Source organism: Melospiza melodia, unplaced genomic scaffold, assembly GCF_035770615.1.
Source record: "Melospiza melodia melodia isolate bMelMel2 unplaced genomic scaffold, bMelMel2.pri scaffold_35, whole genome shotgun sequence".
NCBI classification, from domain to species: Eukaryota; Metazoa; Chordata; class Aves; order Passeriformes; family Passerellidae; genus Melospiza; species Melospiza melodia.
In genome coordinates this window covers 4,562,363-4,580,433 of record NW_026948670.1, presented here as the reverse complement: position 1 = coordinate 4,580,433, position 18,071 = coordinate 4,562,363, and the positions used below count along the sequence as shown (strand labels likewise).

The 18,071-nt window shown below is 49.6% G+C and overlaps 1 long non-coding RNA gene across 1 annotated transcript; it reads right to left on the bottom strand.

Annotated features, from left to right (window-relative positions):
• Positions 1–411: 411 nt before the first annotated feature.
• LOC134434393 (uncharacterized) lies at positions 412–17,168 on the bottom strand. The gene is made up of 3 exons (XR_010031855.1): positions 17,066–17,168; positions 14,737–14,872; positions 412–515 (listed from the first exon to the last, which is right to left on the bottom strand). It is a non-coding gene; the product is annotated as an uncharacterized LOC134434393 (long non-coding RNA).
• Positions 17,169–18,071: the final 903 nt, after the last annotated feature.

Sequence of the window (18,071 nt, the reverse complement as noted above, 5' to 3'; positions counted from 1 at the left end):
AGTGAGTTACCACAGCCCCGGGTGCAGCAGGAGCCATGTGCTCAGGATTTAATACAAGGCACTTGATTTATTTTTTCTTCTGATACTGGGCTTGAAGTCTGTGAACTGCAGCAGTTTAGAGAGTTTAATCCCACAAAGGTCTGAGCAGAAGAAACAGAGAGACCAAACTGCCACACTGATATCTCATCAGTGAGATATCAGCCACACTGATATCTCATCTCTCAAATGGCACACCAGGCTGCAGAGACACTGCAGTGACCTTTGTCTCACCATGTCCCCAAGTCAACATCCATGAGAAGCTTACTTACAAATGCCAGTTTTAATCCCTTTCCAACTCCCTACAATATTTATCCCCAAGCCAATGCTACAATCCATTCAATAATTGTCATTCCTCAGGTCTATTTGTTACTCCAGAAAGACCATCTGGGATGCTGAAGGCTTGGCTACGTTCAGAGAAGATCAATACAGGATGTAGGCAGAGAAGAACAAGGCAGCTGACCAGGAGAATTGAGAACCTGACAAAAGGAACTGAGGATGATATTAATTTTGTGGGATTTTAGGCATTTAATACCTTTTGAGAGAGGCTTCTTTACTATGATGGAGGTTAGCACCTCCAGAACATCATCAACCATCATGTCTCCCACATGTGTCACTCTCAGCCTCTCCTCCTCTCTCAGCGACTCAGGAGAGGGCCACCAAAGAACCTGGCAATGTGGAGGCACATAAAGGACACAATAGGGAGGGATAATCCATCAGGACCGACACCAGTGTGAGAATCAGGAGGTTTAAAACAGCCATGGTAATCTGTTGTTGGAAACAAGGAGTTAAAGGCTAAAAGGGCTCAACTTGAGGAGGGTAAAGGAGCATAAAAGGAAACTATTTTCCAGGGGAGGGCTGGGAAGCTCAAGAAGGGGATTCATGACCAGGCCTCAGCACTCCCTGTTCCTGTCCTCAGCTTCTGAGTCTGTAACTCAGCGCTGAAATTGCAAGGATGAGACACGCACAACACAAACTCCCTTCTCCCAGCTCCAGCTCGCAGTGGGAGCGTTTCAGGACACGCTGTGCCGCTGTCAGGGCGTGCGGCTGACTGCCTTGGATCCCCTCTGTGCTCGATGGGTGTCAGCTGCCTCCCCTCCCCCAGGCCCCAGCCCCGTCCCAGCAGTGGTGCCCCCCAAGCCCGGAGCCTCCCCAGGGCCGAGGGCTCCGCAGGGCTTGGCCAGCACTGCCCGGGCCAGCCTGGAGGTGCTGCTCCCACCCCTGGCTGCCAGACCAGCAGGATGGATGGGCAGAGCTGCCTGCCAGCCCTGCTGCCAAGGCAGAGTGAGAACAAATTTGGATAATAAAAGCTGGAATAAGGAGATGCCTTGGAGAGGGTGCTGGAATAGCGCTTTGCAAAGCTTCAATTTAAAGCCTTGTTTCTACAGCTAACGCAGCCGTAAGGGACATTAGCCTAATTTCTGTCAAGAGAACTTGCCAACATAGCAGTATTTAAGATAGACACTAAAGATGTGTTTTATCTCACAGATAGATCACTGGGAAAGGAAGGAGCTGTGCCACACTTGGTTCACAGGAAAATAAATTGATGTTCTCCTTGGGCCTAATTCGTGGATGCTGTTTTATAACACCACATGCACGAGCAGCCTCCCATTTTATCAGTGTGCAGCTGAGATTGGTGCCAAATCCACTAGAAAGTGGGATTAGATACAGGAACCCACAGGGACATGCTTCAAATGGGCACCCAAGGACACAGAGCTGGGCATTTTCCAGCCACAGAGTATCTGAAACATTGGGCCATGTCCTGAAGGGTCAGGTCCTTCTACTGATGGTGCTCACTAGCTGAGCCATAGTTGGTGGGGGGGCTTTCAGGGCCAAGGGGAGAAAACTGGGGATAGAAGAAAAGAATTGTCTTGGCTTCCTCAGGACCAGCAGCAGGAACTCACCTGGCCTGGTTTTTAGAGATGCTCCATTGTGAGTCAATAGAAAGCAAAGAAAAGAGAGGCTGTACCCTGAAGCTTCAGGAGAAAAGTGTTGCAAGCTCCTGCTCCCATCATACCCCACTCTGAGGAACTAAAACATTCCCAGGAGTCCAAGTATATTAAGGCTGGCATGGCTCCACATGTCCCACGTGCCAGCCTTGGAGCTGGGTTGGAGACATGCCCAGGAGAATGCTGGTGCCACGGCACAAAGGCTTGTCCCAGACTTGCAGCTTCTGCAGTGGAAAGTTGAAAATGCCCTTTTATTTGCAGTTGTTACACAGAAATAACAGCCATGTAACCTTGTCCCAGCCTTGGAAAAGGAATCAGCTTGCAGAGGAAGCCTGAGGGAGCGTGACCCTGAGCTGCAGGCTCGAGGGCAGGAGGGTGGCTCTGCTCTGCCACGGATTCTGCACTTGCAGGAGAACTAAATCACTACAGCAGCCTGAAATGTCCCTCGGGAAGGAAATCCTCTCAAAGATAAATCAATAACTCAGTGTAATTTTAGCATGCAGCCAGGAGAATTTACATTGCCAGGAAGGCTGAGAGCTCTGCCACAGAGACAGAAGCACAGCATCATCAAACAGCCCTGCAGCAGACCCTGCACAGAGCACGGGCTCTGGGTGTTCACTGCCAAGCCACGAGGCTGGGCTCTGCATTTTGTGACCCCACAGACCCAAACCACAGGGACAGCAGCAGGGATGTGGTCCAGCCAAACACCCTTGGGACAAACCCACCTTTCCCTTTTCTCCTCTGCGGCAGCAATGCTGCAATCATGGCAGTGCTGGCAAACACTCCAGATCCTGCAGGGTGAGACACACAAAGCTCAGCTAAACCAGGCTCAGGAGCAGAGGGGGAGTGCTCCAGCCACAGCCCCCATCCCTGGCCAGGGGTTCCCACCAGCCAAGCCACCCACAAAACAGCACATCAAGGATGTGCTGCAGTCCCCAGTGATTAATGAGACTGCAATTTACGTAATTATATTAATGCTAAGTACACTTGGAGCAGTGAGTTCAAGGGAAGTGATGACACTGTAGAGGACAGTTCAACACTGAGCAGTAACTCCAGCAAAAAGGGGGGAGAAAAAAAGCCCCTAATTATTCAGTAGCTCTTCTCCCAGATTCTCAGGGTCAGCTTGGAGGAGAAGGTGGCCTGAATTATATTTTCATTTCCAGAACATCAACAGAATTGCTAAGTGAGTTGCAGCGGCAGTGTCAGAGCCTGCCCATTGTTATGGGTGCCAGCCCTGTCCCCTCCCTGGCTCTGCAGGGCCAGGCAGGGCTGGGCTGCCGTGTCCCTGCCAGTGCTGCCACCACCGAGCCCTGCTATCCTGGGGACACAGGACCAGCTCCCGTGCCAGTGTTTGTCCTGGTCCCCAGCACAGACAGACAAACTGCAACAACCAATTCCTCAGAAGCCAGGTGTAGCCTCCATGCCTGAAGGTGCAGGAGCCTGTCCAGGATAAGCCTGAGGAGCAAACAGCCCGGTCCAGCCAGCAGGGGTTTGTGCACACCCAGCCCTCTGCAGAGTGCCTGTCGGCACAGCCACAGCCCCTGGCAGATGTGGAGCCTGTGCCAGGGCATGCAGAGCTGGGAAGGACTGTGCCCACACACACACAGAGCTCTTCCCCTGTACGCCCACCTGGAGCCACGGACGCATTTTGGAGCACCCGTGCTGGCCACAGTCCTGTCACTCCTCACAGGTTCCTCTGGTGCCAACAAGCTCTCCCACAGATTGTGCCATCAGTGCTGATGTGCTCCAAGAGCCTCAGTCTGCAAATCCAGCTTTACAGCAGTTACCAATGCACACTGGGCTTCTGCATTGCTTCATTGAGACTTGAACCTTTACAGGGGCCTGGAGTGCCAGGACACAGGGAATGGCTCCCACTGCCAGAGGGCAGGGATGGATGGGATATTGGGAATCAGGAATTGTTCCCTGGGAGGGTGGGCAGGCCCTGGCACAGGGTGCCCAGAGCAGCTGGGGCTGTCCCTGGATCCCTGGCAGTGCCCAGGGCCAGGCTGGACACTGGGGCTGGAGCAGCCTGGGACAGTGGGAGGTGTCCCTGCCATGGCAGGGGATTGGAATTGGATGAGCTTCAAGGTTCCCTTCCAACCCAAACCATTCTGGAACCCAATGACTCTGCACCTCTGAAATGCTGAGATCTGCCTGCAGAGATGCCCTAAGGGCCAAGGTCAGTGCTGGAAGCTAAAGGTGCATTATGACCACCCCACACAAAGCCAGGACAATGACTTGTTTTGCTCCTACAACACAGAATATGAAGCTGCCTGAAAAGCCAGGGCAGAAGAACTCTGCAAAGACAACACAAAAGAGGAGACCCCACAAGCCTCATGTGACCCCTGTGTCTGATTGAAAACCAAACCCAAATTAAATGAGAAGTCACAAGTTTGGTGTTTCAGGATTGCACTCAGAGCTCTCCTGGTGCCTTCCAAGCTCAGCAGCCGCATCCAGCAACAGGGAACATGCAAAAGGCAACTCAGTGATGATTAGGAAGACACATATGAAGTTATCCATCACAGAACAACCTGTGTGCACCTACATGTCCTGCAGTACAATCAGAAATCAATAGCAAGATGCAGAAATCCTCAACCACTCAGTAAAATATAAAGAACAATTGTAATATTGATTTTAAAAGCACCACTGTAAAGACAGTTGAGAAGAAGCCTGAGAAAGCAAAGCAAAATGCCTGAATTGAAACCTTTATTTTCTTTTCCCTCAGAAAGACATTAATAATGGATTTTCAATGCAAGAAGAAAAACTGAAACCCACACCAGATTCTCCTGGTAATAACAGCTTTCTGCAAAGCCCAGCTATTAATGTAACAGGGATGTCCATCAATGAAGCACAGAAAGTACTTTGAGAGCTAAAAAAAGAGCATGCAAACATCTGCTTTTGGCAACTTAAATTTTACCCTTAAGCACAAGGAACATAATAAATTAACAGGAGGTTGAGCTTGAACTTGTTTTCCTCCATCCTGGACCTAAATGCTGAGGATAAGGATGAAGGTACACAAACATGCTGCTGCAGGGATATGTCATGACAAAAAGTGGGCGAAAGGAGCACAATTTCATTTGTGTTTTCATTTGAGAACACTGGTGCAAGAGGACGCCAAGCAGGGGTGTAGCATCTCCCTGTGTGCAGTTCAGGGAGCTCCTGTGCACCCTTTTCCACCTCCAGCATCCTCAGCACATCCAAGACTGCTGGGGTGGTCCCACAGTGGAGTGACAATGTGCCAGTGTGCTCCAACGTGCCCATGGCTCCCTCCTCCCCCAGCTGCTTCCCTGCTCCCCGTGGAGCTGTGGTGATTTTGGCAGCTCCTCAGTCCCTCAGTGTTCTCTTCGACCACCACATCACACCTGGGGTCCATCCACGCAGCCAAGCACTGCCTGGGGTGTCCCAGCAATCCCAGAAAAGCTGGATTGGCACCAGGGGAACGGCTGCAGAAAGCAGCTGGGGTGTCCCCACGCCTCCAGTGTCTCCCCCCTTGTAAAACACAGCAGGTCAGAGCAAGTGCTGGAGATAATGAACACAATTTATGGATTCCAGCACAGAAGGCTGCAGGCATGGCTGCAACCAAGTCTTAATAAATTCTGAAGAGTGGCACCATAAAATGGCATTTTGGAAGGCTGTATTTATTGTCTCCCCATGCTTCCGTCTCCAAGGTGCCACGTTACACTTAATAACAGTTTTCTCCCCAGCTGCCAGTGCTGCAAACCCTGACAGGCTAATGGTCGGGCCAGCCCTCCCCAAACACACACATCTCACCCAGTACACAGCTTCCATGGCAGGAACAGGCAAAAAGGATTAAACCAGTGCTGCCCAGCTGCTGCCCAGCCTGTCCCCTCCGTGCTGGCTCTGCAGGGCTCCCTGCCACGCAGCAGGACAGGAGTTCTGTCCCTGGAAGTGATGCAGAGGAGGAGCAGCTGCTGTGGGGTGGTACCTGCATGCCCAGTGTCCTGCTGGGACAGGAGCATCCCTGCCCTGCCCTGCTGGGAACACCAAGGCCCTGCCAGCAGAGCAGCCCCACCTGAAACTGCTGCCTGCTGTCACAGCAAGCTCCGGGCAAGGCACCAGCACAGCCCTGGGGGGAGCCATGGGGAACCAGGGATCCTTATGGAGAACCAGAGGTCCTCATGGAAGACCATGGGGAACCAGAGATCCTCATGGAAGACCATGGAGAACCAGAGATCCTCAAGGAGGACCATGGAGAACCAGAGATCCTCAAGGAGAACCATAGAGAACCAGAGATCCTCAAGGAGAACTATGGAGAACCAGAGGACCCCTGGTTCCTGGTGCCAGAAGGGCAGGAAACCTCCCCATTCAGCATTCCCACCTCCCCTACCACTGCAGTGTGCACTTCCATGGTTCCATATTTAGCTTTTGGGCCACGAATACAATTTTTCTGGAGCATAATCTCCACTGAGTTTCTTGTTCTCCCTGCTGGTGTAGTGTTCTAAGCCTGCAAGAAAATCACTTTGAGCTTCAGGCAGAGCCTTGGGTGTGGATGGAGACTTGACAGTATAAAGATGCTGCTGTTCCATCCCTGCCTGTATCACCTGCACTGCAGAAGGCACAAAAAAAATCATGTGAACCATCTTCAGTTCTCTTCAGAACACAAAAAGGTAACAAAAACCCCCAAACTCACATATATCAGTTTATCAAGTACAGCAAACAGTACAAACAGGAGTGCAGGTGTGTTTGGCCTGAGAACACTCGCAGCAGATGGAGCTGAGTGTGAACATCTCCTCACCCAGTGTGCCCCGCTCTGGCCTCCGTGTCCCTCCCCTCTTGCCAGCTGACAGCCACCAGCTCTCCTCAGCAGCCTGGCTCTGCTCCTCCTCCAGGACAAGTCCTTTCCCCTTCAGAAAGCAAACCAAAGGTTTGGAGAGCATCTGAAGAGATCAGTGTGTGGAAGGATGATGAAATAGGAGTCAAGTGAAAGCCCCTTGGCTTCTCTTCCAGCAAAGGCTCTGCCCTCATGGACCCCCTTCCCTGCAGCCTCTGGCTCCTGGCTCCAGCCCTCTGGACCCACAGCTCCCCAGCAGCTCAGACATTTCCTGCTGCCTCTTTTCAGAGGAGCCCTTTCTGTGCTTGCCCCGCTCAGACTGCAGCTATGTTAGTGGGGCAGCAGTCAGCACCACCACCAGGGCTTGCAGCCCTCTGTGAAGCCACTGTGAGATTTTCTGTCTCAAAAAAGGCACTGCCAGACAGTCCCTGATAGCTGAGTCTGGAAACACCTCTGGGATCAACCCCTGCTCCAGCAGTGTCCCCTCCAGCCCTAGGGCTGGGCTCAGGTGGGTCTGGGATGTCCCAGGACTCCATCACCTCTCTTGTGGAGATGGCCTGCTCCAGCCACCCTGCAGTAACCATTTTTCTGTGTTTAAGCAGTGTTTTCTGTATGTTTTTCTGCTGGGATGGCAGCACAGCCAGTGGGGCAGCAGCCACTCATCCAGCATTTCCTCAGACAGTCTATAAATACCTGCACTCCAGCTGTAAAACCCATCACCATGTGCACCCCCCTTACAGCTCCAGCTAATCCAGATACAGCCAGGGATAACAATTATTTTGTATTATCTGGTGAAGAACAGACAGATAACTGTAATTAGTAGCACCCTGGTTAGGTGAAATGATAGTGTAATTAATGAAGATCAGGTGGGTTTTGTTTCAGATAAGGAAAGCAGCAGATTCTATCAAAATGTAAATGCAGCTCAAAATCCAGCCTCAGTGATCACTTAGAGGTGCTTTTAGAAACACCACCAGCCTGAGATGCAGAGGTTTCGCTTGGGCTGAATGACACATCCTGAAAATAAACCCTGGTCCGGGGCTAACATGTAAATTTTTGATTAGATCTATTTATTCACACCCCACAGTGATGGGGAAGACTTGCAGCTCCCTGCTCCTCCTCTGGCTTTGCAGGATCACTGGCACATTCCTGTTATTGCTGCTTGCAAGGACTCTGCAACCCCGGGAGCTCTCCAGCAGCAGAACAGCAGCAATTCCAAGTGACAAGCTGCACACATTAATTCTGTATTCACATAACATCCTGTTGCAAGTGAATGACCCAAGCAAAACTTCCTGCAGTCTGAAGGATCAGGAAGAAAAATCAGGAGAGAGGAGCCTGAGTCTTTTGAATCAGAAATGTTGTCCCTCATTAGAATTTCCAGCACCACCACCCTTACTCCTTCCAAAATGTAAACACATAATAAAAAATTAAACGTTAATCTGGCGTGGAAGAGTTCTTTCAATAAATGGGAATTAGCTGTACAAAATATCAGGACAGACCCAAGGAGATTACATTTCCTTCCCCAGCTTTTGCTGGTAAAGCAGGGCTGGAAAAACAGAGCCATATTTATTTTTTAACTGGGAAGCTTCCTCAGGATGCCAAAGGAAGCAGCTTCAGTAAAGCAGAGCCATTTGTCTCAGTGTGCTTTCAAGTAAGAACAAATGCAAAACCAGCTTCTAGACCTCAAGGAGCATCAAATACCTTTTTAATTTATGTCCCAAATTCCCTGCAGATTCTGAAATGAACAGAGGGCAGGGTTCAGAGAAAATGCCTCGCTCAGTCAAGACAGCTGGATGGATATTCTGAGTTTTCCTCAGAGGAGAAGGTGCTTTTGCACCAGAATGGAGCAGGCACAGCACGTGCCTCTGGAAGGATCTGTGGAAAAAGCAGACCTGTTGCTTGTGTGACCCTATAAATAAATGTATGGAAAACTGAATAACTTAGAAAAGAAAAAGGAGAAAAAAAAGAAACTGGAGCCCCATCTGAGCAAGAGGACAATTTGCAGGCAAGAGCTGTGAAGGAGCAAGTGAAATATTCCTCACAGGAGCCATCTGACTGTGCTGACTGCTGAAAACCCTCTGGCCTTGTCCCTGCCTGCCCAGAATCAGCTCTGTGGAAGTTTCAGTAAGTCAGGCCTTAACCCACGGGGGAAACTGCAGGGAGGAAGGGCCTGAGCAAGACCATGGAAAACACTCCCTAATTATGGAAAAAAATAATGCTGCAAAACTGTGGGTAAGGGATGTATATGATGCAGACTGAACAGCAAGGAAAAACCAGGGATTAGCCCCTAGAGCCAAGTTCTTTTGTAACAACTGCCACACATATCCCAGGGCCCAAATCCAGCAGCTCCTGGAGCATATGGCCACATGTATCCTGGGAAAAGGGCTCAGAAATGGTCATCCTGGCCACAGGCTCAGACACCTGTGCCCCAGCAAACCTTCAGTCAGGGCAGGGTCTGGGTACAGAGACAGCAATGCCAAAGGGACAGATGTGGAAGGAGGTGGAAAGATGGTGCAACCCCTCAGGGCTGGGGCTGCCTCCTTCACCACCAGCAAATGACAGCAAACACAGGAGAGTGGGCTGAACACACAATGTCTGCAAGATATCTATAGGTCAGGGTTTAATTTATGACATTACAGAATAAAGTTGACAAATTTAGGACAAAAAAATCTCTGCAGGAATGCCTGACCCCAGAGCTGCCAGCCTCTCCCAGAGTGTGTGGTCAGTCACATCCTGCAGCAAACACCAAACACTGCAGTGCCTGTCCCACACAAGATCACACATTTGAAGCCTGAGGGAGTCGCTGTGATTATGTTTGATCAAACCTTCATAACTGTCTCAGTAACCCTGGGACCCAAGTCCCATGTTTTGAAAGCATATTCCCCCAGGAATTTCCCATTTCCCAAGGAAAATGTTGGAGCTTTGGGTCTGCTGTGGCTTGCTGGCTTTGGAAGGAGGAGAGATGCTAGCCAGACTGGAAATTCAAGATAACCAAGGCTGGAGGCACTGCCAAAACATTTCAGAGGAGGAAAAACATTTTTTTTCCAAAGCACTGTTACAAGCTTGAAATAAATGTGCAGACTGTTAGATAAAGACAGAGATAAAAATAGGCCTGTTATTAAATACCTCTTCTTTAATGACGTTCTTCCTTCTAAACAGCCACGCGAAGGTTATTGGAGCTATTGCAGCAAATCCAGCCTACTTGCACATAAAAACCAGAGCAAGGTATTCCTCATCACCCAGCACACATTTGAGCACCTCAGCAGCTCACAGGCTCACAGCATCCCCAGCTTGGCAGGGAGGAGATAAAAGCAAGGAATGAGAGATGTCTTCCCTGGGAAACAGTCCCTCTTCCTTCAAAGCACTTTTCCCCCACCAAACAATGTACATTTAACCATGGGAATGGTTCCACTGCTGATGTCTGCTGCTATTACACCATCAGCAGCCTGAGCATCATTAAAGTGAAGTTTGAAATTATTCTGAAAGCTGCAGCTTAATCTCCTCCTGTTGCACTAAAACCACTGCTTGACTCTCAGCACCTCATCCCCTGGTTTATGGCCACTCCTGACCACCTGGAATAGCCTGCAGGGCTCAGAACTCCACAAACCACTAGCAGGAGTCATGGCTTGGCTCATGGAAACACAGCCCTGCACCCTTGTTTTGGCAGTGCCCACAGCCTAGCCCACGGCTCTGTGTTACAGAAGCTCAGATTTTATTCTGGCTGCTCAGAAGCACATTTAGTTTTTGGCAGAAGGAGCATCCCTGCAAAAGTCTTTTGTAACCAGTTGAGGATCCTTGGGAGCTGCAGCCATGGATATTTAAATGCCAAGCAATGTATCACTGGCTCCCTGCTGAACATGAGATGGTTTCATCTTTGCAGAAGCAGCACCAACAGCATGCTCACATCAGCTTCACTCTGGCAGCCTGACCAGCAGCAGCAGCTGTGGCTCCTTGGTTGTTAACTGGGAAATCATTGGGCACTGCAGAAAATTACTCTGGGCAGCACAAACAGTGGGGAGCCACTGCAGGTTCAGCTCTGCAAGGCAGAGCTTTAACCACAGCTGCAGGTGCAGGCCAGCTGAGCTCCCTGCTCTGCCCTGAGACATCCATCCAAAGCCCAGAGAGATCCACGCTGCACCGTGCCAGTCACAGTGCCAGGCTCTGCTCCATCCCTCCAGTCTGCAGGGAGCTGCTCTGCAGCAAAGGCAGCCTCTGTGCCCCACTGCTGCCTCTCTGCAGAGCAATCTGGAAATATTTTGATATTTGGGAGTGGAGGTTCTCACTTCTCCATCTGGATTGGAAACTGGACTCACTAACTCCCAACTGTCAGCTGGAAAAGCTGCCAGAGGGTTTCTGCCACATTAGGGAGCAGCAAAGGACTGCTGCCACGGGGATGGGCAGAGCAGAGCCCTGTGCAGCCCCAGCTCTCCACTCATCACTGCTGGGGGGTGATTAATGCCCTTTTCCTTTCCCAATTAAACCCCTGCCTCTAATATCCTTGCTCTGAATCTTCACAGCAAACTCTTCCCAGAGGAGCCACTGCTGGGTGGAAAATTTCCAACCACTGCTGGGTGGAAAATCTGCTGCTCAGTGATACAACTAGATGGCCAGAGAAATCCAACTTCCAATCATCATCAGAAATGCTGAACAAAATATTGGGAAATTTGGTGCCCAAATAACAAAAGTAAAATATGTTCCAGCTCCCAAGGGTACTGTCACATGGAGAAAGTGTATTCTGAAAGAAAAAAGACTGCAGAGGAAGCACAACTTCAAACAAACTCTGTTACCTGACCATGAGGAGTCACAGCAGGGATGTGAACCTTCATTCAGAGGAAACAGCAATCCCACTCACTAAACCCCAAAAAACGTCCAGGTTCCTGTGGACTCCAACCATGGACAGAAGGAAAAGCCCTGTTGTAGTGTGTTGTAATAGCCTGTTTTAAACTTCCGAGTCCCTTCCCCAGGTGTGCCACTACCCCTCTTCCCCTTCCCCCCTCGCCCCCTCCTGGGCTGTCAATCAGTTTTAACATTCCAGCAAGGCGTCGTGTGGTTCATCACTTTCAAAGGATGCCCCTATGCCCAGAGGTCATTGGCCTGTCTGGGTGTCATCCCCCCCTGAGACCATGCCCCTCTCACCTGGTTGGTGGCTCACCTGTCCCCTCCCCTCCCCCTGCCCTGGGAGCTTAAATAGGTAATCAGGCCATGCGGTCGGTATTCTGTTGGAGCAATTGCCCATATTCCAACCTCTGTAACCATGGAATAAACCTCTGGATATAACCCTCCAGCAGAATCCATCTCCTTTTTCTCTTCACCATCGCCTGAAGCCTTTCTCCTGAGGTGAACGGAGTTCCTAACAAGCTTGGACTTGTTTAGTGCCCAGCTGCAACCACCAGCAAGCCAAGGTATCTCTGGGGTGATACACCGCAGTTGCTGCCTTTGGCCCAGCAGCGAGGGTCAGACTGGCCCAGGCACAATCTAACTGGTAATATTGGGATTCATATTCCAATAAAGCCCCACAGATGATGCCCAAAAGTCTAAGAGCAGAGGTGCTGGAAGCCTCTCTGGGGCACACACCTCCCTTCAGTCTCAGCCTGCACCTGGTGCATTATTTAGTGCCAAGTGAGAAAGAAGCAATGCCTAACCAAGTGTTAAAGAGCTTTGGGAAGTTTCACCAACCTTTCCAGAGCCGTCAGCTCTGGCTGCCTGGCAGAAAAGACAACTGATCTTGCTTCCAAATTACAGGCAGCACAGCTCTTAGGGCAACTCTCTCTCTGTGTTTGCATCCAGCCACCTCCAGCAGCTTGAAGTGTGCTCAAAGTGCAAGGAAGCACTTGATCAAAATCCAGCTCTCACTGTAGACAGCGAGGAACAAGCGCCCAAAGCATTACAGACACAACAACAGTCGAATTTGGGGAGGGATTTGACAGGTTACAGGTTGATGACACTGCTGCAGTCCCGGTGGAAATGTGGATTGATGCAATTAGCAACAGGGAACTGGAAACTCAGCAGAGGAAAACTGGGAACACATCTATAAAAGATGAGCTGCTGCACCATTGTAGAGAAGCACAAAATCCTGCATGAGCTCAGAACAGGAACAAGTTGAAACAGGAGTGAGATGGGGGAAACGCAGCTCCAAGCTCCCTCCCAGTACTCAGAACTGTAGATCCAAATTCTAAATTCAAACACTTGAATTTGCTTCCCCCAGAGAGACTGGCCTAGTTTGCCACAGGGATTCAACGGGAGAGGGAGTGGGGGTGTCCTGGAGACATGGGCAGCAGCAGGCAAACCCTGAGCCCAGCCAGGCTCTGCTCAGCTGCCAGTGAGTGCAGCCACATGGAAAACATGGCAAGATGCAGAACCAGTGGGATGGACACGCTGCCAAGTTGCGTGGCTCTTCTGCAGCACCAAAAGGTGAATCCCTGTGCAGCCACAGCAGCAGCTGTGCCAGTCAGCTCCCTGCCAGCCAGAGCTGAGCTCACACTGGGAAAGTGTGGCCAGAGGCTACAGGGATGGGCTCATGCTGGCAGCAGGGCCCCAGCCTTGGCTAACACGTGCTGAAGGTGTCAGTGCCAGTCCTCACAGGGATTTCACTGCAGAAGAGCCCCAGGAGACAGAAACCCAGGCTGGCAGCAGGAGACCAAGGCCGGCTCCTCTTTGTGCCACATCCCCAGTGCTGGGGTCTGTAGCAGTCAGAACATAAGGCAGGACACCATTTAAGTCTCTACAAGAGTAACCAAAATTACTCTCCTCTGTGAATACTGACAAGCTCTCCACTTCCACAAGCCCTTCACTGCATGTGCCCAACATGGAATAACTACAAAAATGAAGCGGAATAAGGCACCCGAGCAGTGGAGAAGGTGCTTGTGAACAAACCCTGCAATGAGGTTTCTAATGATTGCAAGTATGTACATGTTCTGCTCCAACAAAGCTGGTGGGGATCTGCCAGGCTGAATAATGAGCAGGGACACCACACGCCTTCCATACATAATGGTACAGAAATGGAATATAAGTATATACTGCAGCTCTGTGGAATGCAGGGGCTTTTGTAGCCATTTATGTTAAACAAAGATTTACATTTGGAAAAGTCATTCTTCTATATCTGGCAGAAATTTCAAGACAAAAGGAACCCATACTTATTCTTTCAATGATAATACTGAGCACAAGATAAAGCTCTTAAATTCAGAGCACTTTATAAAAATTAATTACTACTTAGTTCACCCTTGTGAGGTGGGAAGGTATTACACCCGCATATACATGAGGACACCAAAGCACAAGTGCATTAAACAGCTCGTTCAGGATCCCAGAGACAGGCTAATTGTTGAAATATGTATGCACATGTGCATCTGTGTGTGTTTGAATGGTTTTGGCCCCTCCAGAGCCTTCTCAGCACACAGAGGCCAAGCTGCTCTGCTGGGCTCCTCTCACCACAGAGTCCCAGGCATGTCTAATGAAAGACACCAACCCAAAGAAAGGGAAGAGATTTTTTGTGGTTGCACAGATGGAAATAAAAGCTAGCTTTCAAACAGAAACAGAAAAGCCATTGTTAAAAGGCTGTGCAGTGCTCCAGACAGCTCCTAATCAGCTTGCCACTGAGCAGCGCCACACCGGAGCACAGCAGACCTGGGAATCCACGTGCCAACAAACGTTATAAAACCTGGCCCTTGACAAATGAAGAGAGAAAGGGCTGTGGAGCCAGTGACAGAGACAGCCCCCCACCCACAGGGGGCTGGCAGCCCACTCCTCCTGCTCCAGTGACCTGAAAGCCCTGGAGCGACCTCTCCCCTCCTTGGACGCTTTGCTCACCACCTCCAGTCCCTGCAGTGGGTCACCGAGTCCTCCTCTCTGTGTGAGCACCAGCAAAAGCACACATTGTCATGGGCACAAACAGCTCTTGGAGCGTCTGCAAGGCTCCTGTCAGTGCTGGCAGGTGGGTTCCAGAGGCATGCTATAATTAGCAGTTACCTGGACGCAGGGTTTGCCACTGACCCGTGGGGTAAAACACTTCCAGGACTTCAGGATCAGCGTCATCCTCTGTCCCCAGCTCCTTCCCACTGTCATCTTTTATGTCGCTCTCTTCTATTTTTGTAAGGGCTAACTCCTTTTGGAGAGAAGAGATTCAGCTCATTAGCAATTGCATCTGGGTAATTTAGTGCTGGCTGAGAATACAAAATTTTTTCCCTCGCCAGCAGATTTTTTTTTTTTTTGACATCTGAGATTCTTTCCACATGGTTAAATTTAGATTTAAAGTATATTAAAGGTTAAACATGCATAACTAGCATGACATTTGTGCTGAACAAAGCAACGCAGCTTATTTCCTATTCCAGAGCAGGTTGCAGGTTTCAAACCAGCTCTCACAGAGCCTTACCTGTATTTCAGTCAGAGGCAGGAGCCCTGGCTATTATTAGGGTTGCATAACATTGTAAGACCCCATTTTCCCTTGCCTAAAAATATGTCAAACTTTTAACTTTTTCAGCTGAAATTTTCCACACGAGTGGAATGCCTCAAGGCTTGTTGGTTGGTTTGGGGTTTGGTGAGTTTTTTTGGGTTTTGTTGGGTTGTTTTTTTTTTTCTTATAATAAAGTGCATTTTCTTAAATGCACTTATTTCAGGCTAGGAGAAGATTTCAGCTAAAATAGTTCAGCTGTTTCCAAAATAGGACACGGGAAAAAAACACACCGAGCTGCCCACATGATACAAATGTGAGGATCCTCTTCTCCACCCTCTTCCAGTGTTCTCCAAGGCTTTTAAAACAATGAGGCAGGGATTTAATCACCACCTCCATGGCAAGTGCAGCACGAGGCTGGCAGAGGTGTGGGAGAGCAGCCAGCACGAGCGGCTCGATGTTACACCAAGAGAAGAACAGCAGGGAAAAAAATCCTTGCTGTGAGGGAAACCTTGGTGTTCAATGGAAAGCCTCCCTAGGGAGCTGGTGGGAGTCACAAAAAACTCTGGAGAGAGCACAGAAATGACCTGTACTCTCACACCAGGCACTGACTCTGGATCTGGGCTGTTCTGGTTCCAGCAGGAACAGATGAACTGGTCCAGGCTCATCATCCCCACAGCTCAGTGCCTGCTGAAGGGAATATTTTCAGCTTCTGAGATCACCAATTCAGTCACCACTGAGGAATTTGAGTTAACCACCCTACAGGGAATGATTAGTCCTAATTGTTGGCAATTAAGATGGAGTTGCAGCTCACTTCATGAAGTGTTTGGTTCTTAATCCTTAGGATGTTTTCACAGGGAAATATGTAAGTAAATTAAGAGGTTAACTGGGAAATTCTGGGACACATTCTGCCTTCAGTTCTTCCACTCTTTGGGAAAAAATGCATGCACATTTTCTGTCAGAGTTTGGATGCTCTGCATATAAATATCCGTTTCCAGCCTAGAAGAGTCTTTCTGAGCAACAGAAATGTCAACCTGAGCAAAACACGCAGAGTAGCAACAACAGTGTGGATGTGGCACTTGGGGACGTGGGCTGGTGGTGGCCTTGGCAGCACTGGGTTAAAGGCTGTACTCAATCATCACAAAGGTCTCTCCCAACCTACACAATTGCACAATTCCATGATTGTGGTAGCACACAAGGAAGGCTGACAAACCTATAGAATGTTTTTATTTCAGCTGTGGAAAGCGACTGCGATTTCAGAAATGCACAAGGAACCAGATCTTAACTCCTGCTTTTGCTGAGTGCATCAGGGGCTTGGAATTGTTTAAATTATAACAAATGGTTAAAGCTCAGGAACAATCACAGCCATAAAAGCCCAGGTTCTGCAGATGAAAATCAATGTTAACATTTTCTGAGCCAAGACTCAACAGGACTAAAAAAGAGTGAGTGGAGCAGTTATTACTTAACTGATTTCCACAGCTCTGTGATTATCCAAGAGGGAGTTAGTGATACAGGCTATTGAAAATTTACCACCAGGCCTCCCAGTGCTGGATCTGTTCAAACACATAATGGAGACAGCTGATGTTTACCAGCTCTGCTCAGGAAAAGTGTGGGGTTTAAACGCTCAGTAAGGATAAAATGATGTGACTTGGCTCATTTAAGTGCTGCTGTCACTGCCTGGCCACAGCTGCTTTGCAATACCCCATTTTCATTAGCATTTCTAGCAAAAATGGGCAGCACACACAAGCGATTCTTCATTTACACAGAAATCAGCAGAACCCTTTCTGGTTTGTTTTCATAATTCAAGCAGGAGAAAGACATTTCCTAAAGAATAATGGGCATTTCCTTAAAGGCAAAAAGCATCTGTGTTTTATCAGTCTGAAGTCAAGCGGAGCAGCCAAAACTTACAGGCACTCTCTGTCCCAGGCTGGAGCAGGAGAGGAGCACAGAGCCCAGCAGCAGCAGCAGGCTGACCCTGGAGATGCTGGAGAGGAGCCTGGCCCAAGGAGACATTGCCACCAGCCTGAAATGCAAAGCAAAACAAACCCAACAGTATTTTTTTTTCCATTTTTGCAGGTTTCAGGACTCTTTACACAACACTTTGCCACACAGCGTGGGATCAGGGGTGTGACATGGCAGGAGGCACAACACCTCGAGGTGTGAGCACAGGGACTCGTGGGGCTCACTGCTAATGGGGTTTGTGACAGGAAATGCCAAGAACTCATACTGACCCCACAGGGGATGATATCTCTCCTGGAAAATATGAGGAGACCTGCAAGACTTGTTTAAATCTCTGTGTCAGTGCCATGGATGACAACTGGAGGGAAAAATAAAAAGCCGTGCAATCCCGTGAAGGCTTTTTATGCCTGTGCCTCATTTTAAGCACTGAAGTAGCTGCGTTAATTCAAATTAAACAAAACGACCAGCTGTCCAAGGAGCAGGGGTTCATCTAATCCATATGTAGGTTTTTCTTGAGGAAAACAACATTTTGCAGAGGTCAGCAAGGTTTACTCAGTGGTTCCTACAGCACAAGGCTTTCCCTGCTGCTCAGAGCAGAGGCTCAGCCCAGCCATGGGGCCAGGAGCTGGCTCTGACCATGCTCAGGTGTTCCAGGGAGCAGAGCCATGGCACAGACCCACTCTGATGGGGCACAGAGCCACCCTGATGGGGCACAGACCCACTCTGATGGGGCACAGAGCCACCCTGATGGAGCACAGAGCCACCCTGATGGGGTACAGAGCCACCCTGATGGGTATAGACTCACCCTGATGGGTACAGAGCCACTCTGATGGAGCACAGAGCCACCCTGATGGAGGACAGCCACCCTGATGGGTATAGACTCACCCTGATGGGTACAGAGCCACCCTGATGGAGCACAGAGCCACCCTGATGGAGGACAGCCACCCTGATGGGT